The following is a 26,588-nucleotide window of genomic DNA, read 5'->3' on the forward strand; positions in this document are numbered from 1 at the left end:
TCAGTTTCAGATAAAACACTGGACTACATCTGACCCACGAAGCAAATGTGCATGGCAGCAGGATATTAAGTGGTATTATGAGGAAATCCAGGTCAATATGTAGAGCACATGTTTGCTCCAAATCTGAGTTATGTGCCATAGCAATGCCAATGATCTATAGATGTAATAAATAAGGCACATGTATTTTTTTGGAAATATATCTACAGTATAGCAATATGCAACAAGGCCACACCTTACGTGCTTACTTCTTTTAATATCGTGGAAATATAGCACCAGTCACTACTGAAATAAATGAGCATGTCAAACAAGCCATTTGCACATAAAATTGTTAGTACACCGTTCTTCAGCTATTGTTACTACAATATTTTGTGCATCTAAACTCAACATGTAACAACATTTCAGGCGGAGTTCATTACTCTACTCAGTGTAATATCTATAGATTGTTCATCTATGCTGCGAATGATGCATAATCTCTATAAAGCACCGCAGAATATGTCAGCTCTGTCTAAATAAAGAATAATAATATATATGTGAAACATGTACTTTCCATATACTGTATATCTCAGGTGTTGGTCAAAATACAAGCCCCTGTTTTAAAGTACAGTTTAAAGGTAATAAAACAACAATATATATTATATATACAGAAAGAGATAAAGACAGAGGGGCAAATTTACTAAAGGGCGAAGTGGCCAACGCTAGCGAAAATTCGCCAGCGTGACGTCATTTTGTTACTTTGCCGATTTACTAATGGGTGCTGGCGAAAATTCGCTAGCGAAGTGGATCTAGCGCTACTTCGCACCCTTACACCAGACGAAGTTGCGATATGGCGAAGGGACATAACTACACTAATTCACTAACTTGCGCATTTTACTGAACGTTACCTCTTGCGCCAGACTTGCCTTCACCACCTCAGACCAGGCGAAGTGCAATAGAGTAGATAGGGCTTACTTCAAAAAAAGTTGACATTTTTTCTAAGCCCCAAAAAACTCTTGCGTCATTTACTTTTTTAAGGGTGATAGGCTGAAAAAGAGCGTACATTTTTTTTGGGGTACCCTCCTTTCCCCCTACATTTCCTAACATATGGCACCTAAACTATACAGTGGGCTCGTGTGTAGGGCAAAATAACAACTCTTTTTATTTTATGAAGCTTTCCCAGGCTTGCGTAGTGTAATGTATTTGCTGCTACATATACGTCCATTGTACTTTAAAATTGCGCCGTATACAAATTAGGCATCGCTAGTGTAACTTCGCTTTGCTTGTCGAATTAACGGTAGTGCAACTTCGCTCCCTTTCGCCTCCCCGAGCGCAACTTCGGATTTTAGTGAATTAGTGGCGCCCTGGCGAAACTTCGCCTGGCAAAGTGCGGTGAAGTCAACGCTGGTGCAACTTCGGAGGTAAGTAAATTAGCCCCAGAGATGGGAGAAAGAGATATCACTTTTAGTCAAGTTATAAGGCGGTATGACATATATAAAGGTTGATGTGTATATAGGCCATACACTTAATGATTTAAATAAGGTTCATCTTAGCAGGAAATGTGACTGCTGTTTTACAAAAAAAACACACCTTAGTTGAACTGACAAACACAGTAGTAGCTAAAATCAAATAAAATTAATGAGCTCTTGATGCAATATGCTGACTTGGCATGGCAGTTAAGGAGGTCATTGAAATCGAAGATGCCACTAAATATGAAGGAGACTAAGGGAATTTGTATTAATCTCCTGGTAGGTCACTTGGGGCAGCAGCAGCCTAGAAGTTCTCACTGAAATCAGTTTGAAGTCAATGGGAATTTCTCTGCAATAGTAACCTTATCAGCATTCTCAGAGATTAAAAATAACCCTTAGAAAATTACTTAGACACAGATTTAAATGGATGGCATTAGACAGCTTTGTAGCTTACTAAGCAAAGATTTCTCCTGTACAATTTTCTTGTGTGACATTTAACAGTGTTTTCATTTGTCCATATCAGGAATCACAGGAATTCTCCAATAGGCTGAGCTGAAGATTTAAAATGTACTGTGCTATACCTGCTATCTGGTGTTCTAACCCCCACATAGAGCAGGGCCATAGACACCCCTACAATTATCTATGAATAATCAAATATGGCTGCAGAAAACACAATTCACAAGAGGTACATATTTAAAGCCGACTCTGGTAAATACTAGGAGCTGATCTCATGTGAGCATGTGTAACGATAAGAAGTTAGGTAGCACCAACCATCAAGCACAGAGGATGGTGTGCAGGGTCAAGTATATATATTAGAATGTATCAGAGAAGAGAAAGAACTGACCCATATAGCTGCACCCTGCCATCCATTCAATCCGAAAGCTCATGTATAAACATAATAAAACATAACTTTCAATAGAACTGTAGGGACCCTGAGGCTTGAGTTCCCCTTTTCATTCGGAGCCTCATGGTGGATACAGGGTCTCCTAGAGTTTTCAGGGGCGGAGCTCTTGGATTGGTGCAGCATGGCTGATCCCAAAAGCAGCCACAAGGTGTTGCTGTGCCCTATAAAAGGGGATTGCCATGTGCTCAGTCAACCATTACTGCTGGAAGATTCTGCTAAGTTAAATGTCACTAAGGAGTAGTGAGTTCAGCTGCCATTATGTAGAGGCAGGAAGGCCTCTGAGGCTGGGGTGGTGACCCCATGTCTGGGAGCTCGGTCAAAAGGATCGGGAGCTCCAGATTTTCCCAACTGAATATGAAATGCTCAAGCTATATACAGTGCTGGGAGCTACAGTTCAGCTATGGATTCAGCAACAGTGTGCTTGTGCTATAGACAGTGCTGGGAGCTATGTCTGAAGAATAATACAAGCTGCATATGTTTATGGAATGGATTCATCGCTGTGGATGCCTGCTCCAACTCTAGGTGAGCCTGCCAGCTCTGTGTGTGAGCCCTCTGGTGAGTGATGCCAGGGGATGGTGGAAAAAGAGAGGATCCAGCATATTTCCATTTGTGATACAGGCTCTGTTTATGCCTGCCATGAGGGAGCCAGTACCTAACCAGAGGGAAAGGTATTTTGGGCTGCTGGTGCTACTTTGGACCTAATGTACTCATTTGGATAAGGGACTGAGACTTTAATCTGCAAATGAATGGTGCGGGAGTGTCCTGGCATGGAGGGCCAGGAAATTGACTGCCACAGGTTCCAATGGGAGTGGGTTATATTTGATTGATGTAATTGTGTTTTTACGTACCCTTTAAATTACACATTCTTTATATAAAGTTGTTGTTTTTATAAAAGCAAAGTGTATGTAGCATGTTATTCCTAATGGGGCCACCCGCAGGTGTATTCCCAGATCCCATTATGTGGAGGCACTGCCAGAGAAGAAGAATTCCCAGTACCCTTTCACCTTGCAAAGGGGACTCAGGACCTGTAAGCGGTAAATATTGTGATGTACCACCTTGGCACCAGGGGGGTGGCCAAAAATGGGTTACAGAACATTAAAACAATGTCCAGTGTATATAAGTTAAAATATAGGTTAGTAACAGGAAGGTGGAGCGACAAAGGCAGTTCTTGTGGGTTTGATTGGTTATAGAAATGTGCGGCTATGTTGTATTCATATTGCTAAATATATAGCAAAACTGCTATCTTGTATACTCAGTATGCCCTGATATTAGATTGCAAAAAACGGCAGATTCACCCAAATAAATCCACTTCCAGTGCCAACCCTTTCACCCACTTAAAGATCCCTCCCGTGGATTTTGGTAGACGCACTAATATTTGATATGACGGTGACACAATTGCCGTTGTTAGACCTGCCTATAGTATAGGAAGTATTGTGCCTCAGGCACAACTCAGCCGATGTATGTAACACTATCACTGACCATCAGATCAATAGAACCTCCAACCCCTTCACCCACAGTGAGTTCCCTCTATATGGTTTGGCAATATGAATACAACATGGCCGCACATTTTTATAACCAATCAAACCTACAAGAACTGCCTTTGTTGATCTGCCTTCCTGTTACTAACCTATATTTTAACTTATATACACTGGACATTGTTTTAATGTTCTATTAAAAGTTCCGATTTATCATGTTTACACATAAGATTTTGGATTAAATGGATGGGAGGGTGCAGCTATATGGGTCAGCTCTTTCTCTTCTCTGATACATTCTGATGTGAGCATATTGACTCTAGGCCCATTAGCAGAAATAGAAATCACATGCTGATGTTTTTTTGTTTAACAAAAACTAAACCTCAGAAATTGTCCAAACTGTGTTACAACTATCATCACAAGAACATGCTGTGCCTAGCTACTGGACCAAAACCAATACTCTGTTAGGGGATTATTCCTCTAAATGATTTAAAGTGATACTGACACTAAATAACTACTTTTCAAAATATGAATGTACATTAAAAGTTACCTATATGTCATGTTGATCGTTTTTTGCAGTGAGGTTTGTTTTTGTAAGAAATTGTTAGTTGAAGTTTCTAAACCTGACTGTTTTGCCAACCTAACTGTCCCATCTCAGCCTGTCAGTTAGAGATTCTAAAGCTAACTCCTGCTGCACAAATATGGCAGCCCCCTCTTACAGGAACATGGGGCATCAGACAGGTAAAAAATGTAAAAGCATTGTGCAAATATTATGATAGATGTAAAAAAAAACATCTGGTGTCGGTATCTCTTTAAGAACTGGTGTAGCAGATCAGTGTGTGTTAATTGTTTGATGTTTACACTGTATTTTTCAAGCACCATTTGTAATGTTAATGACATAAACTTTATATGTTAATTAACTCATTTGTATTGATTACAGATCAGGAATCTGTTTAATTGAAACATGTTAGTTTCAGGTTGTGAGCAAGCCCCCCTTTTTCTCATCACAAGCCCTAGCCACTGATGCCCCCACAACTTGAAAACCATATTAATGAAACAGTATTTTGTGAGGTTTTGAAATGTAAATCCCTCTGGCAGGCAATCACATGCTTATGATGTGACTGGCTTGTACAATTTCTTTCTTATTGCATCCTTATGGTAGCGGTGGGTATTTTGTAGCAATGGTGGTGATGCTTCATAAAAAAGGATTTACGTGCACTACGTGCAGTCTATGGGAAGTCTAAATTACACAGAGTAACATAAAAGCTAGACCTAAATGTTTTTTTAAAAAAAAATCTGTCATATACAGCAAAGTCTACATAAAGGCTATTAATCATGTAATTTCCTTCTCAATCGTTTGTGACTAAATTCAAAAATTTTCATGGACAGGAAAGAGATGTTATATAAAAGTCATGACTCGGTATCAAGTTTCTCCAAATCCAGGCTCCAAAAGCCTAGTCATTTAAAAGGAATGAGAATAACTGGTACTTATTAAGTTGTATGTTTTTTGTTGAATGGCCAAAAAAAGGAAATCTTTGACTAGTAGAATAATTATACAATAACAAAACAGGTGCTGGCAATCTATATGCATACTATTATAACCAGGTCCATTTTTCTGCACAAAAGAGAAAAACAATTGAAGTAATGTTGTTAAGAAACTGAAGCTGAGAACAAGAATATTTCAGCAAGACAAAGACTGAAAACATATGTCAAAATTAGTCATTTAACACTCAACAGAATGAAAGATGAAAGTTTTGAAATAGTCTGCAGGGTACCCATGTTTGAAGGATGGGGGAATTTGAGTGAAACTGTAACAATGCAAGTGGGAACATTTTCCAAAAAAACAAAATGAATCATAGTTATGGGAATTGTTTGTGTGCAGCCAAACAAGTCACATTACCTTCTAGCTGTCCTAGATTTAGATTTACAATTTTTAAAGCAACAAACTTTTTCACCATTTGGTCCCATATAAAAGCATTACAGGTATAACAATTTATATTACACATTTTCTTGCTATAGTGTCAGCAAGAGAAAATATAATATAACCAGTGGTATAGTGTTAGAGTGCGGGACCAGTGTTAGATATCTTTTATTCTAGATATTGCTTTCAACCATATTGCACCCTATTTCATCACATTTACATTTATATGTATGTATGCATAGGGTTTTATACAAATGGGACGAAAGGTACAAAGATTTCTACAATTCAAGTAACCAATGCCAATCAGCAGGTAGAATATAAGAGTCAGCTCTTTAAATGCAAATATCTGATTGGCTGCTATGGGCACTAGACCTGAACATTGCCAACTTAAAACAGCATGCACAGGGGTTTTATGTCCTTCCATTTCTCTTTCACAGTTCATAATGCATCCCTTATTTTTATTTATAGGAGTGACTACTTGTACAGCAGTTTCTTCTATTGTATTAAATGGCTTCATACTGAAGACTGTATAATAGTTACAGGGTTCAAAAGATTGTCTTTGTATTACTTAGATAAAACACAGAATTCCAGTTTTTCTTGTTATTGTGTTTTCCAAGAGGCAATCTATATTTTCAGGCATGTCTAAAATTATTTTGCAATGTAAGCAGTTGTATTTTAATGAGTAATTATGCAATTGTGTTCTACATGAGCCAAATTATGTTACATTTCTTTATAATTTTCAGCTGTGAAGAAGTAATGGTTCTGTTTTTATATTTGCTCTTTCTACCAACACCAAACTCTCATGGAATAAGCAGTGTTAGGCCTATGGCACACATAACCAGTGCAGATGTTTGAACCCCTGGGTTTTTCCTCCTGCAATGTCATGATGTTTTAATGAAACCTTCCGCCATTGCAGGCCATGGGAATCACAGCATAATATCAGCACAGTAGATATTTGCCCATTCTTGCCTTAAATGTTGTTTTTTTTTTTATCCTTTTAGCTTTGCTCTGAAGAAGGTAGAAGGTAATATTCTCTTGCTGTTTGGTACAACATATAAAGAAAACTGTATTTAAAACAAAAGGCAGCATACATTTTAAACCAAACCCTGTTTATCAGGCTCATGATGAACACAGGCATATTTTGCTGCTTACCTGGATGAGGCCTTGCAATGATAAACAGTACTTACAATGATAAACATGTGAGGCCTTGGCGAATAAAGGCTCTGAATCTCTGCAGTAACTGATTTACTAGTGTGCTTGCGTGTCCTGAGAGAATTGGTAAGAATCCATAACTGATTCTTGGAAATCTAAATTACTATACAAACTTAGAGTACCAGACCTGCGAGCGCTCCTGCATGACATCAGCAGATATGATATCACGGTGTGACACGCAACGCTTGATGGATGTATCCGAGGGCAGCCTCCCCTTAAAGCTGCTGCCTTAGGCACAGGCCCTCAAGTGCCTTTATAGTAATTACGCACCTGGATATATGAACAACACAAAACCCGTAAGGTGTAAAGTATGTAAGGTATAATCTGGATGCAGGCCACCGTGTTTTTTACATAATTCAGCATCATTCTGACCTTGAGGGGGCCATGAGTTAAAATGAGCAAACTTGTGTGAGTACTTAAAATCAGAATCAATCGTGCTGAAAATTTCAGTTGAAATCAAGCTATATGGAAGTGCAAGCAGCTGCTTTGGACACAAGCACCTTAAAGAATGGCTTTTGTTTTTACAAGATTTACTGCAGCAATGGGCAGCCATTTATATATACAGCCTCCCAATATACAGAGACCAATGTAGCAGCAGAATTCTAGCATAATTGTACCTGTTGCGATCTACCACAAATTTCTGTGCCTGGTTTCTGGAGGCACTAAGATTTCAGCTGGGTAGTGAAAATCCTGCTTTTGGTCACAGGTTATGTCTTCCATGTAGAAGGTGGAATGTGGCAGGATAGGGATGTCCCTTTTCTCATCAGTCAGGGTTCTGCTCAATCCAAAATCTACAGGGTTCCAGTGCACTAAAGCATGATGCGGCCTATTACAGGGGTGTGGATAACATAATACCATTGATAAATGAGCCCATAGTTCTCTTGTTTTTATTGCAGACATTTCTACATAGTAGCCACTAGATATTATTTATTGCTGCCCCATAAACAGAAACGTTTAGCGTATACCAAGAGTTTACTGACATTACAGAATATTGTGTAATTGTTATAGAACATACTCATTGATACTATACCTATGATTTTTATTTTGGACGTTAATGAAATAAATATACCTTATTTCTAGGATTTATATTCAAGTTTCACCAGTTCACCATTTCTTCTACTCTTCTTCTGGAGGAAAAGAAAATAAAAAGATTATCAAATGGATAAATTTGAACTAAAGCAGTACACCCCAATGTGCAAGGTCTAATCCATGATTAAATAAATCACAGCAACCAATCAGCAGTTAACATTTGGCAGTCTACTGCAAGAATTAATTAAATTAAATATCAGTTTGGTTGCTATTAATTATTAGACCTGGCACCTGCTACTACATTGCTACAACTTTGATTCTCCTGTAATTATGTCATAAAACTTTTGATTATATCTGTAACTGTAGGGTACAATACAGTACTCAAGGCTTATCTGCCATGGTTTCTGTGGGCTCAGCAGGTCAGTCCTATCCATAGGCAATCTACAGTGGTTTCCATGTCTTCAACCTCATTTGGTTTCTTCTTCTTTCGTTTTTTTCTCTTCGATATGGACTGCCACTTCTCACTCTGTCAGCTAAGGAAACCACCTTGGAGGAATTCAAGACACAAAGAAAACATGCATTAAAACAATGGATTGTTTCCCCTTTTCTAATTGATGAATATTCGTTTAAAGCTATGGCCCTACAGCTATGGCTCCCAAAACCCCCCAGCAGCCTTCAGCTTGGTGTTGCAGTTAAACAACTGTAATTATAATATATCTTAGGTACTTTTATTTCTATCACCCTACCCCCAAGGGCCCACTTTGATATTGGGCCGGCCCGAGGGAAGATGCCATCTACCGTATAAGACAGCCTGGACAGTTTGTACCAGGTACAATGTTCAACCAGAAAGCTGTGTGTACAATTTACTGTGTTTTCTGTTACCTATTACAGGGCATTGCAACTGTTTAAAAAAAAAAACACTGAATGACATGTATGAAGGAGACAAACCATCTGCTTGCTGTGTTTTCCACAACCTATTATGTTTTACCACCAGAGGGTACTCTTCGGGGTCACCGAGTCTATTAGCATGCTTTTCAGTAACCCTCTGTTCCCTGGAGAGAGAAGAAAAAACACAACAGGTTAGTACATTCACTTGACACTTGCTGGACACACAAGTCACCAGATCACAGGCAATAGGTGCCCTTGCCGCTGTTTACTACAAGGCAGCAACAGCAGCACCCAGGAAGTAGGCTGTAATAGAAAACGGCTTTACATGAAGGGGTATGCCCAGAGCTGAAAATAGCAGGGATTTTCTTTGACTTATGAAAGAGGGAAAAACATTCACACAAAAAGGATGGTGCCTTATTCCAAAGGCTCATGTGGCGGAATGAATTCCATTGTTAAGCCTGCCGGCACAGACGGGGTTAAGTCAGAAGCGATTTCCTACATGACGTGAACATGTTAGTCTGCGTTGTTCCTCTCTGTGGACATTGAGCTTGGCTTGCCCTTACAATTCCTACTCTGCCTCTCCTCAACCTCTACTTCTCTTTCCAACAGAGGCACACACCCTACAGGAATCATGTGCACATATTAAAGTTACTCTGTGCTGCTACGTCTCTGCTCGCTCTTTCTTCCTTTAAATGATACTGAAGAAGAATCCCGAAAAAAACCCTTTTTGTTATAAGGGGAAAACCGTCATTTATAACAGCACCTACTGTAGCTGAAGAAATACAACAAGTACACGGCAGGCTGGCGGACCAGCATGTAGAAGGGGTTAAAGCCGACCGGCCCAGCTCTGTTGTGCGTATGCAATAATCTGTGTGGCTGCTTTGGCTGTCTGCCAGAGTGTTGCCTTGCCTCCACACACACACTCTCTCTGCCCCCCCCCCTTCCTCCCTTTTGCATGAAGTAGGATCCTTGAGCTGTTGCAGAGGCAGCCAACTGCTCCATATTTGGCTTCTATTACACATTTACATACTGGAGAGAGAGAGGGAGAGAGCTGTACTGCAGACATCATTTCTACTACAGTAGAGGAGACATACAAGACCTGTCTTTCTGCGAGGGGGGGCAGAGTAGGAGGAAAAAAATGCAATAGCTCAGACACCCTCTTCATCCAACAAGCCCTTATACTGCACTTTACAGTAAGTCGATTTTATTTGTGTCACTGCTTTGCCGTTCTGTTCATGCAGACCTTAGTGGGCAAGTGCTATGCATGTATGTATAAAAGCATTTCTGTACTGAACCCTTTCTGGGCTCACATATATATATAAGCCTTGCAGAACTACAGACCACAGGCTTGTTTTTCCCCTTCCTGCTTTTTATTCTCCCTGAAAGAAGCAGTCGGAGATAAGAGACATTTGTTTTATTTTTCGGTTTGCAGAAATGATCTAGTGTAGTGCCTAAGAGTAGTGCACCGTAGGCGCAAATGTTCTTAATGAGTGCCACCGTGTGTATTTCGTGTAGAGTGAGGCCTGCTTTGCATAGTAACTGAGAGTAATAGAGAGTTTTAACCCTGATCAGTAATAGGGAGACTGCAGTAATTGCTTTCCCCATGGGGTAATGTAGAGAGCCAGTGTGAGTGTGTGTACGAGAGAGGAGAGCACACATTTATGTCACCTCTCTTAGTCCCCTCCTCCTACTGTCTGATCTATCAGTCTGCTTCTCCTCTATGGAGACCACCTGGTCCCAGATTACTATGGAGAGACTTGCACAATCTTGCCATTATTTTGATTGTAGGGTTATTCCATTATTCATGAACATAAAAGAACTGGCAGGGTTAGAGATATAGAAAGCTGGAAGGCTGAATGGAGGTTAATTAGTCATGCCCGATCCACTGCTGGACTACAATTACCGGCATCCCCAGCACTTCTCCCCACTCTTATTAAGCATAGGATTTCTAGTATGCTTTTATTATTACTGATATTGAGCTGTTTTTAGATAAAATGTACATGTTTTTGATCTAAATGAAACAGACAAAGCTGCATTTTAGCTCTTAGGTTGTACTTCCACTACATTCCAGATTATCATTATTGTTGTTTAACTTTGAATTGAAGTAGGTCTAACCCACAACAGAATGTAGTGAGGATTTCGTACAGAGAATATGTACAACAAACGAGCTTTATTAGTTGCCCTACATTAAAGCTAAGGCATTATGTTCTGCACTACGGCCTAGTGCTGCTAGAAAGACAGGCCCGGAGCATTTGGCAGACAGACTGCTCCACCCCACAGTGCTGGGTTCTGTCCTCACTGTTTTTACCCTGCCCTCCTGGAGAACAGTATGATCCAGTCTGCTCCTTCCAGAAACACTTTTATAAAAGTAGCAGTTGGCATTTTCAAATACGACGTTTCTCATGCTTGCTCAAGGCCGGGGAGTTTAGGAGCTTGCACATTAATTGCAATGCACTGTTAAGGCAATACATGTAAATGCTAAACAATATTGTGGTAAGAGGCTTAGCTCAGTTAAAGCAGATCTGCTTTGCAAAGGACGGTTTCTCTGCTTACTGTGTTTTCAGGCATTTATGGCAATGGAATTATTGCTTGGGTTAAGCAGGTTGTGACTTTAGATTATCAGTGGTTGCAGAGTTACATACACCAACTTACATACTTAAAGACTATTACTTACTTACATAGAGAGGCTATTCCAGTAATGTACTGTGGTTTGCTTGGCCTTTATTAGCATTTAGCTTTCATAAACCACCTGCCTCTATACCCTCTGGCATGTGTTGTCTACTGCGGAGCACAGAAAGGTAAAAGTATATTTGCACAAAAAGTTAAAGACAAACATCTGACGATGTTGCATTTAATAAATAAATGTATATGTTTTAACTTACATACAAATTCAACTTAAGAACAAACCTACAGGCCCTATCTCATATGTAACCTGGGGACTGCCTGTATTCTATTGGCCTCCATTTTTCACATGTATAATTATATTGTAGAGAAACAACCCAGAAAAGAGCAGATGGTATTAAGTTGTGTGAGCTGCCGAAACAAGAAGTATTTTTTCTACACGACGCGCTTCAAGGCTACAGATCTGCTAGAGCATTTACAAATCTCTAGAATTGGGTCATTCTCTCTAAATGACGTGGAGGCATATGACAGTCTTATAGCTGTATATAAATGCTTGCAGCATGGACGCTCGCATGGAAGAACGATCATTGTTTTCTTATTGCCTTGTTTGTACAGTTGTCTGCCGGGAGTGTAGTTCATAGTACGATTATGAAGCTCCATGAGTAAGCAAAGCTCTGTGTGTGTGTAGTGTAATGTAGTGTAGTGTAAAGTTCCTCCTCCCAGTGGGTGAGTACAGAGTCAGGCGTAGCTGGGAGGAGGATGCGGTGTGTGTGAAAGGAGACAGGGCCTGGGGGGGGAAGCTCACTGAGGGGAAATGCAGCCTGATTTTGCAAGGACAGACGGGTAAAAGACTTTAAGCAGATCCTGTGAAATAAGAGTGTGGATGAAGTTGTCAAGTACTGTACAACCTGAATCCCTAAGGCTTCTCTCAGACATGGACTAGAGGCCTGCTGTACACTACCCAGTGACTATCTATGACAGTGGATACAAGGTAATCTTGTTTTCAGTTGGTTTACATTGTATTAAAGTGAGAATTAGCAAATGTTTGTGGTGGGTTTAACCCTTTGCACCTGAGCTCCTCTGAATGCCGTTTCTGAGCTGCATGAAGCAGACAGAGGTTAGTGCAACAATTCATTAAGAGATGAGAATGCTCTTTAATAAAACAGAATCTGTCTCCCCTCTATATCTCTAGGAAATTTCACAAGATGCACTTTAGAGATGGCAGATCTCCATCTCGGTAGCATTCCAGGTCTGCCATTTTGTTCATATGCAATTATCTTACATTATGTTATAGCATTGAAAATGCTGCTGCTGCTGCCGTGAAAAAAGGAGAAACACTTTACAAGTCACAGAGTGCTTTAAAGTAACTCTTTCACTCCCAGTGCAAGCAGTATCCAGATTTGATTAGGAAGCACCATTGAGCCTGGAATTTTTTTAATGTTTTCTTTGCTTAGTTCTATTCATATCTAAACAGGAACTATTTTACAAAAGCTTGGTCACTTGACCACAAAAGAGGCTGGTAATATTGCTGAGCTGGACTCTGCAGTGTGCTGTAGCATAATTTCAAAATTAAGAAATTAACGTTAGGCACATGCTTTAGAAGTAAGAAGCTTTGAATTATAACTGATTTATAATGTAAAATGGAAAGCAACGTAAAAGCAGGAACTTACTAGAAAAACATTTATTTTGTCTACTATATGTTAGTGCTGTATGACATCATCAGATTCCAGAATGTACCAATAAATGCTTTTATAGATATAACTCTGCACTTTCCTCTGAAGGCTTTGTGTCTCAATATCAAAGTGAGAGGAAGAATTGGTTCCTTGCCTTTAGCCTATAATGTCCATAGTATCTCCAGTGGGACTGTATTGCCATCAAAATGACCATGAAGGGGGTATTAATAAAAATATGTAAATGCAAACATACTATTTTAGTATGTGGTGGCTCATGGTGCACTGCAAGAGATGTATCTCTTACCATACAATAATCTGTGCCGTGTGTCCTTGTTATCAGATCTGTATTCAGGCCTGTAGGTAATTGTGTGAGTCTTGTAGTGACTCATATACTGTAATCTGCCCAGTCTAGAACAGTTATACATCTGGATAGTAAGATGTGACTTCATGCTCCTAATAGTTCCCAAGTCATAGTCCCAAGTCATAGTGTAGTTGTTGGCGTAATGAGCAATCTAGGGACCTCTGGGAGCCCGTGTTTGGTGCTGAATCACACTGTAAAATGCCACCTGTGTCCAATGGCAACAGCATGCTTTTTTCAGATTCGCCAGGTGCAGTACATGATAGGCCAGGATCAAGAAAGTACTATTCTAGTAATCAGTACAGTGTCAAGTTGGCAGCTGTTACTAGTTAATGTAACATTTTTTTTCAACCACTGGTTAATATTAGTCCAGTTACTGTAATCAAAATAGCTTAGAGGAAAAACTAGAAACTCGATAATAGAAAACATTTATTCAATAACTTCTGCTATTAACCGTCCCGTTAAAGAAGTGCATTGCATGTAATTGCTAACATTTGGCAGCTCTGTCATGTGGAATTTTTGCAAAAATAGAAATCAACCTTTAGTTTTAGTGTTCCGGTTAATTTTATAGCATGGAAATGTTAAAATATTAATATACTCTATTGGTATAGAAAGGTAAAATTGTAGTACAGAGAAAATGTGAGCAGGGCCTTTCCATCCTGTTTTATTTTAGAAACCCTACTGGTTACAAATTATTGGAAGCACTGTGCAACTTGCTGGCGCTATATAAATAAATGATGAATATCATACTGCATAGATCTGCTGGCAATGAGTACTTGCAGCCACGTCAGTGTCTGTGGTGAACAGTTTCAAAAGTATCTTTGCTTGCCCTGGTCATATGATATGAATGAATGATATAAAATAATTGCAATCGTGCATACGCCTACTTCTTGCAACATTTAGTTGTGGAAGCTTCTAAAACTTCCCCACTTTAAAGGTACAGTATACCCCTGCACTCTGCATAAGCCCAATAAACAAAGTTGTGTTTGAAATGCATTTAGCATGTTAAATTAAACATTTTTTTTTTAATATTGTAGCATACAGAACATAGTTGTGTAACTGCTCCGTCAGAGCATTTGTTAAAAGGAAAAAATCTGAAATCTTAAATGCCCTTCTACTTCAGTGCACTATAATGTTCAATCCTATTACTCTTGAGACAAGGGTAGTACTAGGGCATCATCATTTCTTCTTAAATAGGCTCAGCTGGTTCTACGCAGACAGTGTAAATGCAAAAACTAATCAATTTGCATTTTTAATATTCACGCAGCCATCTATTAAACGACTTTGACCATTTGGACTGTAATCTGACTGACCCCAGTAGGATGAAACTTACGTCCCATCGAATGTGTTTTCAGTTGAAAATCATGTACTACACAAATGAATGCCATCTTTGGAGAGTTCCTTCTCCTTTCTGACTTCTTTCTTGTTGGAGATATTTACTTCACATTAAAGCACCTTGAAAGATTGCAAAAGTGTCCTTGAGGATCCCTTTATGGCTGTGGGTTTCCGCCAGCTGACCTTTAGGGTGTTGATGATCCATCTATGGTTGTGATACCTATGGGGTTTTCTGCCAGCTGGCCTTTAGACTACCTTTAATTGCCTGAACACAGGACTCCTCCATGCACTCTGTAACCTGGTCCTGACATAGCATCACAACTTTGCCTTCTGTGTGGCTAAATGCATCAGAACAACTATGTATATTCAGGTATACTCAGGACCTGGGGTTTTCCAGAAAAGGGGCCTTTCTGTAATCTGGACCTCAATAATAATAATAAAATAATAAAATCACTTAAACATTAAATAACCCCATAAGGATTGTTTTGCCACCTGTAAGGATTAATTATCTTGGTTGGATTAGTACAAGGTACTGTTTTATTATTACAAAGAAAAAGGAAATGATTTTTAAAAATTTGAATTATTTGTTTGTAATGGAACCTATGCGTAATTCTGAGCTTTCTGGATAATGGGTTTCTGGATAATGTATTCTTAGCCTGTATATCAGGAAAGAAGAACATGTAATTATGTCTAATTGTCCAAAATGGCATTTGATTTAGCAGTCCATTATTAGGCTGAGTTTGTGAGCAAAGCCATTCATTAATTTTAGCAAGCAGTGCTCATGCTATAGTTGCAACCTACTGCTGCTAACAATTGAGGTTAAGGCAATATTTGGGTGGGGGGGGGGCAAAGGGAAGCATGGTGGAAATTCTGAATAAGGAAAAAAAACACTACTAGAGGATAGCAATAATAGTGCTAGTTTAGTAAGTGTTTTTTGCTTTCACTTTGATAATTTATAGTTATTATTTATTCATATAGTACAAACATATTACACAATGCTTTACAGGAATTGGTCATCATTAATAACAATCTCTGTCTCAGATGAGCTAACAAACACAGGTCCCTACAAGGCATGCACACCAGTGATATGGCCGGCTCTCGGGTCGGGCAGGTTCGGGCCGCCCTCGCACTCTTCTTTGCCGGTGGCCACCGTCAAATGCTCTACTTTTATAGACGCTGTGCCTGCTTGCCCACCCTTTTTGTGACATCATCAGTGAGGCGGGTCGGCGCGGGTCTATAAAAGGACCCCGGAAGTCGAGCTCTGACAGGCGCAGGTGCAGATGGAGGGCTGGTGTCAGTCGGCTGCGGGTCGGGGAAATCCCGACCAGCACATCACTAATGCACACAATAGGTTCAATTGCAGAAGGGGCCAATTAACATACCAGCACTGTGGGAGAAAATAGAGTAAATCCTGCCGACAGGTAAAGAAATTTTAAACTCCATGCAGAAAGTGTTTGGCCAATGGCACAATGATGGTACCAAACATTCAATTTGAACTTTTATAAGCATCAAGTAGGAGACAACAATGGTCTCTTCTTAGGGGCAGAATTATTAAGGTTCGAGTTTTTTCCACGAAAATGAGAGTATTCAAGTTGTATTTTTTTGGTCAAAACTCGAATATTCGAGACTTATTATACGTTGACACTTGAAATAGCTTGAATCCGAAAATACACCACCTAAAACCTGTGGAGGTTCTTTAGAAGTCAATGACAGAGGTTCCTGGAACCATTTGAAGAGGTTAACAGCCTGCTTGATGTTTTGGCTAAAAACTCTAATCGAGAACTCCATTTTTGTTCTGGAATTGATAGAGTTTTCTCTAATTGATCAAGTTTTCGGGTTGTGGGACTCACAGAATCGGATTTTTGCCATTCGAGTTTTTTCATAAGTAAAATACCATTTGAGTTTCAAGATCATTCAAGTTCATTTTAGGTACAAAAAAAACCTCTAACATTCGACCTTCAGTAAATCAGCCTCTTAGAATTTACCTGTTTTTTCTTTTTCTCCCATCATCTTTCCTTGGATTTTTTTTCTCTGTATAAATACATATCTATGCTAGAGTGTTTTCCTTCAATCATAAATTGTGTTTTCTTTTTTAAATAAAAGTAGCCTTTGTTTCCATACATATTATTCTAAAGATGGACTGATGGAATAATCCCTTGTAACCATGTTTGTGTCATTAGGTGCGAGAAGAAGGAAACAATCAATGAATTAGTCAATTAATGCTATGTAATGAATGGCAACATGCCAGAGTCAAATAAGGACTTGGGCCAATAGCTGCTGTATAACTCTAATACATTACATGAGGCATCACTCTCTGTCTATATTGTAAGTACTATTATAGCCCAGTTTTGCTGAGTTGGTTCGGCAGCTGTTGCGAAAGTAGAACCAGTTCCTGGAAGCACTGCATGTGAATATTGGTACAGCAGCAGGAAAGCAGTTTTTTTAGACAGTACACAGTAAAGTTTATTTTAATGTTGATCTGTTTTACATCAGTAAAAAAATTGATGAGTGGAACAACTAATTTCACTTTTTAGCAGATGCCACAAGGGAGTTTTATCCACTACTGTATTTCTAACAAATGAGAAGCACCCAAAACAAAACTCTGACCTTCTAGTCACTTGAATGGGAAGTGCCTGACAGTGCCAATACTGGAGTCTGAAAACACTAGAGCACATTGGGCTGAATAGGCTTGTACTGGCTCTGTAAGGCATCTCCCTTTGACATGAATAATAGAGGCGTTTCTCTGCCAGCTGAAATGCACTGCTGGAGAAATGCCTTGTATGCCACATTGTGCAAAGCTTTGATGAAGGCATTTCCCATTATTGTAATTTATATAATGTCATTGTCTCCTGCATCATCTTAAATGTGTGTTTTAAATGACCATCTTCACATGTATTCTTTATAACTATATAGGATCTGGTTTTTTTTTTTAGTATTCAAGGACATACCTTCCTGTGAATTATGTACTGTATGTGTATGACGTACAGTACATCTTCTCATTGGACAGTAATTAGAGCTATTATATAGAAAACTCAGGAACTGGTGTTTTTAAGATAAAGGAACTTTGTGTAATTTGCATCACCACACCTTAAGTCTGCTAAACATCATTTAAACATTAAATAAACCCAATGGGATTGTTTTGCCACCAATATGACTACATGCAGCTTAGGTACAATTGAGTACAAGATATTATTATCATTACAGAGAAAAAGGAAATCATTTTTAAAACTTAGAATTATTTGCTGATAATTTACTTTTTGTAATTTGGTACTTTCATGATAACAGATTTCTGGGTAAGAGACCCATGCCTGTATGGTATTATAGGATCTAAAACCTCCTCCCCATTCATGCACTGAGGGAAATAAATTATTACTTTGCAGCTTGATGAAATATAACTCAAGCCAATTATTTTCAGTCAAATGAATGAATAATGTTTTGCATTCTTATGTCTCTTATAGATATGGGATCCCTTATCCGGAAACCCATTATCCAGAAAGCTCTGAATTACGGAAAGGCCATCTCCCATAGACTACATTTTATGCAAATAATCCAAAATTGTTAATTTTATTTCCCTTTTTCTCTGTAATAATAAAACAGTACTTTGCACTTGATCCAAACGAAGATAAAATTATTTACATTTATTGAAAGCAAAAACAGCCTATTGGGTTTGTTTAATGTTTACATGATTTTCTAGTTGGTTTTAAGGTATGAAGATTCAAATTACAGAAAGATCTGTTATCCTCCTTTTTCCCATTGGTAAGGAATACTGTTGGTCTTCCACTGGTGTGCAACAGGTTCTTCCTGTGCATTGCTTGACTTGCAAGTGCCACCTCGCCCATCACAGGTTTATAAAAAGAATCAGAATTTGTTGTGTTAACCTTACCCTATTCTGTCTTGTCTAGTTTAAACTATGTGACCTGACTGAATCCAGACCCCTGGACTATTTACAACCCACCCTAATTACTTTTATTATCTCTACAAGTTATCTCTGTCTATCTGTAACTTTCTAATTTATTGTCCATAAACCATTTTCAATGATCTAACAGTATATATAATGTGCCTTTTTAGCCTTTCAATTGTGTTTTGCCTGATGAAGGGCCTGTGTGCTCCGAAAGCTTGCACTTGTTACTTATCTAGTTAGCCAATAAAAGGTATCACCAAACTTTACATTTCCTGCATTTTTTCAATGGCTAACATGGTACAACATCTTAAACCTATGTTGCACACCTGCCTAATGTCAATGAGTTATCTGGGATTTATTACAATTTTGTTTTGGAAATTACGTTTTTCCCCCTTGTTCCTGAAAATGAATGTGGAACAAACTTGAACATGTTTGAACCCTAATCAATTTGTTTTTTCTTCAGTGTAGCAAAATTTGTAATTGTATATGTAAACTATGGTTCGTAGTCATCATTTTTCTATTATGGCTTATTTTTAACAAACCAACAAATGCTTGGCATTAGCAAGTACTTAATTTTCATGCCAAGTGGTAATAGAAGTTTATTTTGTAATCCAGTCCCTGTTTGATCTTTCATTTCAATGGTACTTTCTACTACGAGCATCTCGAGACCAGCAAGCTGAAGAAATTGGCCCTTGTATCTAGATGGAGATAAAAGTAGAAGTTGTAAGAAAATACTGCAGTTTCATCCCAGCCAATGCCTACAAAGTAAATATAAGGTTAATGTTGCCCTAAAATCCAAATCCATACACAATACATGCTTTGCCTTGGGAGAATAGCAACAAACTGAATAGTCATTAAACTCACATAACTTTGAGATTCAGTGCCAAAATCAAAATAATGATTGCTCAGCCGTTGGGATCCAGGTGCAGCAGCACCAAGTTCTTTGCAAAAGTGGCCAAAAAGGCAGTAATTAGAGCATCAATATAAAAACCTGAACCCCTAACTTGAGGAGAAAACTTCATCAACCATAAAGACTTGCACACCAATCACACCAAAGCAGGAATAAATGCAGATGTCTTCATATGAGAGTAAAAAATAAACGTTTGATGCCCATTATTACTAACTTGTATGTATGAAATGTGCCAGGAATGTGTTTTTTTACCTTTATATATAATAAAGACTTCTGTTTTATTGCTGACTTGTTGTGATTATAAGTTGAATGTGTGGGCCTTTATGGTTGACAAATGTTGCCCTGATGCTCATTTTAAGCAATAGTAATTCCCTTACACTTTCTTACACGTAACTCAAACTCAGTCACCAAATAAACACCTCCCAACACGGTTAAAGAGATACTGACACCAGAAATTAAACTCTTTATTACATCTATCATAATATTGCCTTTGAAAGCTACTTATAATTTTGCTATAAAGTATTTGCCCAATGTTTTTCATTACCTATATGAGGGGGCTGCCGTATTTGTGCAGCAGAAATCCTTTAGCTTTAGAAACTCTAACTGACAGGCTGAGATGGGACAGTCAGGTTGGCAAAGCAGTCAGGTTTAGAAACTTCAACTAACTGTTGCTTAAAAAACAAACCTCTCAGAAAAAAATGATCAACATGACCTGTAGGTAACTTTTAATGTACATTCATATTTTAAAAAGTCGTTTTTTAGTGTTGGTATCACTTTAAGGCCAGGCTTCTGTTCCACATTAACCACATCCAGTATGTCATCAATGTGCCAGAAACCCTACTCCTTTTAAATGTCCAGAACTCTAGTTATATAGCAGATTTCATATAATACATATGTGCACACAAAATACCCCTTGAGTAAATGTGATTTGAAGGTGTTGGGGGGAAAAAGCTAGTGACTGTCCATGGTAACCTGCAGCAGATCCCCTGATATTTTCCAGAACCCACAGAAGTGCTGGGCAAGACCACTCGAGCGTTCTAGGCATCCCGATGGGCCCGCTTGCCCTCCACCTCCTGGTGCGGGTGCGCATGTGCAAAAATGTGCGCGATTTGGAACTCCAGTGAGGGGACATGGGACCAGTTCACACTAGGGGGTAGGAGACAGAAGTGGTACATGCCTGACACCCCTGTCACCCCTCCATCCTTTGCATTGAAAACCATGCTTCAAAAATGTTGGGCTAATTTAAGAACATAAGAACTAAGGCTGGGGGCACAATGAGTGGAGATCAGCCCAAAAAGTGCCCTACCACTGCTGTGTGTGCCTGCATGCAGTGCAGATCAACTGAGCTGGGGCATGGAGTAGATGCCTGCAGAAAAAAACACAGACTGAGAGCAGTGGAGACATTGCTTTATGTGTCCTCAGCCTAGATGGCATAAGTGCAGCTGCCATTAGCAGCCAATCAGGTCTTTGCTTCATTTTCCAGCTATCCAGAACTAACTGCCGAGTGGTAGCTATTGGCAACTGCACTCGTGCAATTTAGCACATATGTTTGTTAAGTCAGCAACTATGTCTTTATAATCTAGTCTGGAACATTTTTTTGCAGCTAGCTTCTTATACATTTCATTACTCGCTTCAGAAGTTTTCTGTAAATTCTTCAGGCTGTGCGTGTGTGTTGCAGAGCAGTATCCTCTGTTGGGAGCTAAGCATACAGTAATACAATATGCAAATCAAGTTCAATAGAATGCTGATTGAGACTCAACACTGTTCAATCTAAACTTTTTTTTTCCTTAGCAATCGCATTTATTTTCTTAAAACAATATATTTTGATTTTACTAATTGCCTCTCCTTCTTCACACAATTACATATTTGGCTTTTGAATTCTACTGTGTTTTTCATGTGTTTATTTTTTTAAAGAAATATATTTTTTGTGATGGAATCTTTAGCCTGCTGTTGAAATGTTGGCTGCTAAACACAGTTAAATGCTAGTTTTTCTTTTTTTTGTTCTGGTACTATGCACAATAAAGTCATTTTGAGAATCCTCTACCCTTTTCTGAAAGGGAATTCCTGCCTTGACTGATCTACTATTGAGTAGTGCACCCGTGCAAGAGATAATTAGTCAAAAATAAATATACACTGTCAGGTGTGCACAGGGTACTTACCAAACATGTTTTACCTGCCTTAAAAGTGTTTAGAAACAATGCAGTGTTTTGTGTTATCTGATACTATAGTGTACACCAGAATATTAACCTTTTGAACATGTGAAGGAATGAGAAGAACGCTATGCTCTAAACCTTTCCTAAATGCCTGAAAGAAGTTTATGGCGAGGCATAAAGGGGATGTTCACCTTCGAGCTAACTTTCAGTATTCTGAGCCAATTTTTAATTGGTTACATTTTGTATTATTTGTGTGTTTTGAGATATTATAGCTTTTTATTCAGCAATCTGATAGCTAGGGTCTAAATTACCCTAGCAACTGTGCATTTGATTTGAATAAAAGATTTAGGAGAGGCCTGAATAGCAAGATAATTAATAAAAAAGTAGCAATAATAAGATATTGTAGCCTTGCAAAGCATTTGTTTTTTTAGATGGGGTCAGTGACCCCCATTTGAAAGCTGAAAAGAATTAGAAGAAAAGTCAAATAATTAAAAAACTATTCAAAATAAATAATGAAGAACAGTTTAAAAGTTGCTTAGAATGTCCACTCTATAACATGCTAAAGTTAACATAAAGTAGAACCACCCCTTTATAAGAAGATATTAATAGAATAAGAAATATGACAGTTACATGGGGGATGTAAAGTTTTGAGCATGTTTGCCATTATTTTTTAATTTTGAACCATTTAAACATTTATTAACACTTTTCTACAGCTAAACCAGGGCAGTTTGACATAGCAGCTCTCTCTCAGGAAGTGTTTTTGCAAGATAAGTGAGTAAGCACATCGGTTCAATGTCAGATCTCTCATATCAGACCTGATATTTACAGAGTAAGGGACATAGAAACCTGTGCTCGACTGGAGGGAAGCTGCTAACCCCTTTCAGCAGGCAGCACAGCTCTAAAATCCCAAGGGTAGAGACAGCAATATGCAGAATTGCTTCTTATTTAATATACTGTCTACGTATTCCATTAACCTTGGGTAGTTCACTGAAGGTTCAAGTTTAGCAGTAAAAAATTATAATTTTTAAATAGCTCAGAATTGTTAATTAAAGTAAATTCCTGAAGTGCCCAGCAAGTTAATTTTCTAGTTCACTTTGTATCCCATTTAAAACAACATGTCTATGTGTCTGTAACTTTATTATAGAGTATAGGAGCTAAACCAAAGAGGGTTTTGAACTCAGATGGCAGCATGTAATAAGTCATTAATTGAAAAATATGTGCAGTGCAAAAAATTATTCCTTCGTGCGAACATCCATTCCTCTTTCCTTTGATTATATTTATTATAGCTTTTGTATTAAGCAACCAGTGGGAAAAAAAAATGCCACATTTATAGTTGTCATCAGTGTGTATAATATAATGTCCTGAAAAGTTATTCTTGCACCAAAAAATAATCCACCATTGAGCAGGTGTTAAATATTGTGATATTAATATTTGAAATGCTTCTAATGAAGAATATAACAATGAGAAATGCAAATCTGTCTTTTTAGTTTTGCATTTTTTTTATCTGTGACTTTCAATATTAATGGCCTGCTGCTATATCTCTCAAAATGAACAAACACAGGCTATTGGGAGAATTAAATCTTCTCTTTATCAAACTTATAATTAGGGCCAGTGAAGCACAACATATTAGCACAACAGGCATGTTGGAGTTCCCTATACACCAGTCATGTACCTGTATGTTGCGGGTTGTTCTACAGTGTGAGAATGAGAACACGTAGTATATTCTGGATTTTATCCTGTGGTGTTTGGAAAGTCGTATATAACATGCAAAGTAGAGGTGCAACAATATAGGTTAGAATGTCACGGTGATGTTGCAGATTCAAAGTGGAAAAAAAGTAAAAAATGTTTTTTGTTAGGGAAATAGACAACAGAAGCTATCTGTATAAATGATCTTATAACTGTTTATATTTAGGGGCACATTTACTTAGCTCAAGTGAAGGAATAGAATAAAAAATACTTCGAATTTTGACGTTTTTTTTTGGCTACTTCCACCATCGAATTGGCTACTTCGACCTTCAACTACCACTTCGACTTCGAATCGAACGATTCAAACTAAAAATCGTTCGACTATTCGACCATTCGATAGTCGAAGTACTGTCTCTTTTAAAAAAACTTCGACCTCCACACTTACTGTGTGTTGGTTCTGTGGCCTGGAAAAGCTCAGGTTAAATATTATACTGAGTTACAGTACAGATGGTGCATGTGCAGTTCTCCTAATATGCTATACATTAGCACTGCTGAATGTCAAAGGAATAGTGTGTTTCAGTGGAAGAATTCTGAAAAAGGTCTTCAGGAATGGCTGAAATGATTGTGTTGGTATACAAGCCTTTTAGTTTATTCTTTGGATTAACATTGCGTTAGATATTTCCCTTGCCTCTAGCACATTGAAGGGCTTTCTTTATTTGGAACCTTTTTTTCAAAGCTATTGACTTCCTCTAGTGTAATTCCCTAGTGGATATGGGTCCTTAACAGCTACAAGTAGCTCTGCAAACTGAAAAAACTATTTTGAACTAAAGAGAGAAAGTAAAAAAGGGCAAAGGTATTTGTCACCTCAGCGCAGGTCCATCTTACTGAGCCCTCAAATGGATTACTCAAAGTAATCTTGCATGCAAAAAACAAGGATTATACTGTGGAGAACGGAGATTAGCTGTATTGTAGTACTCAACTAATTTAATGATGAATTCAATTAATTTGTGTAGCAGGATCTTGGAAACCCAATGGCCAGTATCATTAAATTCCAAATAAAAAATATCTCAAGTTGGCTATTTCAGTATCATTGTATTTACAGTCTGTGTGTCCATAAGTCATAAATTATCATTGTTTTTAGGTGAAGTTTTAAGGCATAATATCCTGTAGTAATCTTTACTTACGGTATGTGGTATAAGTGAATGAGTAAAGGCAAAGCACACCTAGCTTTGAGGTTATACCCTGCATGTTATTTACAAACTACAACACCAAAACAAAATGAAACCTAATTCCATTCCACTAAGAAACAATACTTAAATGGATGGCACCCACCCTCACATCAGGTTTTTCATAGATCTGATTTCCAGGTGGCACAACCACACAAAGCTTGGTTTATAAAGTCAAAGTGTAATAAAAAAATGTCTGTTCCCAGTATTGCAAGAACCTAATGAAATATAATAGAGTTTCTGAGCTAATGGGCAAAGAGATGTTAGTATTTAACTATAAACAAAACTGCAATACAGTACGGTAGTTAAGCTTTCTAAAACACAGGAATGTATTGTTAGCCTGCTCCCAGTCACAGAGCCTCAACTTCAAGTCAGGTCTGTTCCAAGGCTCTGTTTTGCCAATAACGCCTTCATAAATGTCCAGGTATAAAGAGGAAACATATATGTTTAAAATAAATATTTATTGTGATATTTGTCCCATGTCTTTACTATTCTATTATATTCTGTGAGTATTCTAGTCTGTGCGTGAGTAAGACTACATATTCCATAATTGCAAGGTTGTTAGCTACCTGCCTGTTTGAGCTCATGGAACTGTTATTGCTACTGCAGTCATAATCCTATAGAATTCTGCAACATCTAGTTCCTTTCTGATAACTGCCTTGCAGAAAGAGTACAATCCTATGGTGTACACCAAGATTTTCTCTCACAAGGGGGCAGCATTAGGTGACATTAAGGAAGTGTGGACTATTACTATTAAGCTAGTCACACATGGTGAATTTTGGACAGAAAATGCACAGATGTGTGTTTGCCGTATAAGCACTGACAGGCAGGTGCCAATGCCACATGCAACATTAGCTTAATGTCTGGTTGACCAGTGGTTGAGCAAGTGGGAACCCTTCAGTTCCCATAAGTAACCATAAGTTTCTAAGCTTATAAATGATAAAGTATTATATTTATGTAGTAGTGGGGTGGTGATGCTGTGTGGTCTGGCCAATTTGGTTAATTTTTTGAAGAGGGGGTCAGCACGTTGTTACTTCATTGTGGTATACAGTTGATTCAGTCTACGTAAAGGGATCCTGTCATCGGAAAACAGAGCAAACAGATTTTTTTATATTCAATTTTGAAATCTGACATGGGGCTAGACATTTTGTCAATTTCCCAGCTGCCCCTGGTCATGTGACTTGTGCCTGCACTTTAGGAGAGAAATGCTTTCTGGCAGGCTGCTCTTTTTCCTTCTCAATGTAACTGTGTCTCAGTGGGACATGGGTTTTTACTATTGAGTGTTGTTCTTAGATCTACCAGGCAGCTGTTATCTTGTGTTAGGGAGCTGCTATCTGGTTACCTTCCCATTGTTCTGTTGTTAGGCTACTGGGGGGGAAAAGGGAGGGGGTGATATCACTCCAACTTGCAGTACAACAGTAAAGAGTGATTGAAGTTTATCAGAGCACAAGTCACATGACTTGGGGCAGCTGGGAAATTGACAATATGTCTAGCCCCATGTCAGATTTCACAATTGAATATAAAAAAAAAAATCTGTTTGCTCTTTTGAGAAATGGATTTCAGTGCAGAATTCTGCTGGAGCAGCACTATTAACTGATTCATTTTGAAAAAAAAAATGTTTTCCCATGACAGTATCCCTTTAATGTATTTATTTGCCTGATAATTTTGACATACTGTAGGCAGGGCAATGATTACAGCCAGCGATAATACTCATTGACAGGTGCCCAGTGACTGAGTGCAAAGACTTCACAGTGGATGTCCTCTTAGGATCTCTCTATCTGTGAACCTTTAGGTTTGAGTCCCTGATGCAGCTAATTCCTAGGATACTAACACTTTGCCCTTTTCAGTGGAGCCTC

General features: G+C 38.4%; 1 protein-coding gene and 1 long non-coding RNA gene across 6 annotated transcripts in view; one reads left to right on the forward strand and one right to left on the reverse strand.

The window, feature by feature from the left end:
* Positions 1 to 4,596: 4,596 nt before the first annotated feature.
* Positions 4,597 to 9,758, reverse strand: LOC108719147. The gene is made up of 3 exons (XR_001936169.2): positions 9,636 to 9,758; positions 8,929 to 9,032; positions 4,597 to 8,526 (listed from the first exon to the last, which is right to left on the reverse strand). It is a non-coding gene; the product is annotated as an uncharacterized LOC108719147 (long non-coding RNA).
* The window catches only part of atxn1.L (ataxin 1 L homeolog), a 165,618-nt gene continuing 148,143 nt past the window's right edge, over positions 9,114 to 26,588 (forward strand). For 3 of the 5 annotated variants that reach the window (XM_018267813.2, XM_018267817.2, XM_018267818.2), the window contains exon 1: positions 9,114 to 10,061. The gene's annotated coding sequence lies outside the window, so the exon portion shown is untranslated. Of the gene's footprint in view, positions 10,062 to 12,347; positions 12,482 to 26,588 lie in introns of those variants that run through there. The other 2 variants (XM_018267814.2, XM_018267819.2) reach the window with 2 other exon arrangements.

This window comes from Xenopus laevis, chromosome 6L (assembly GCF_017654675.1).
Source record: "Xenopus laevis strain J_2021 chromosome 6L, Xenopus_laevis_v10.1, whole genome shotgun sequence".
NCBI lineage: Eukaryota > Metazoa > Chordata > Amphibia > Anura > Pipidae > Xenopus > Xenopus laevis.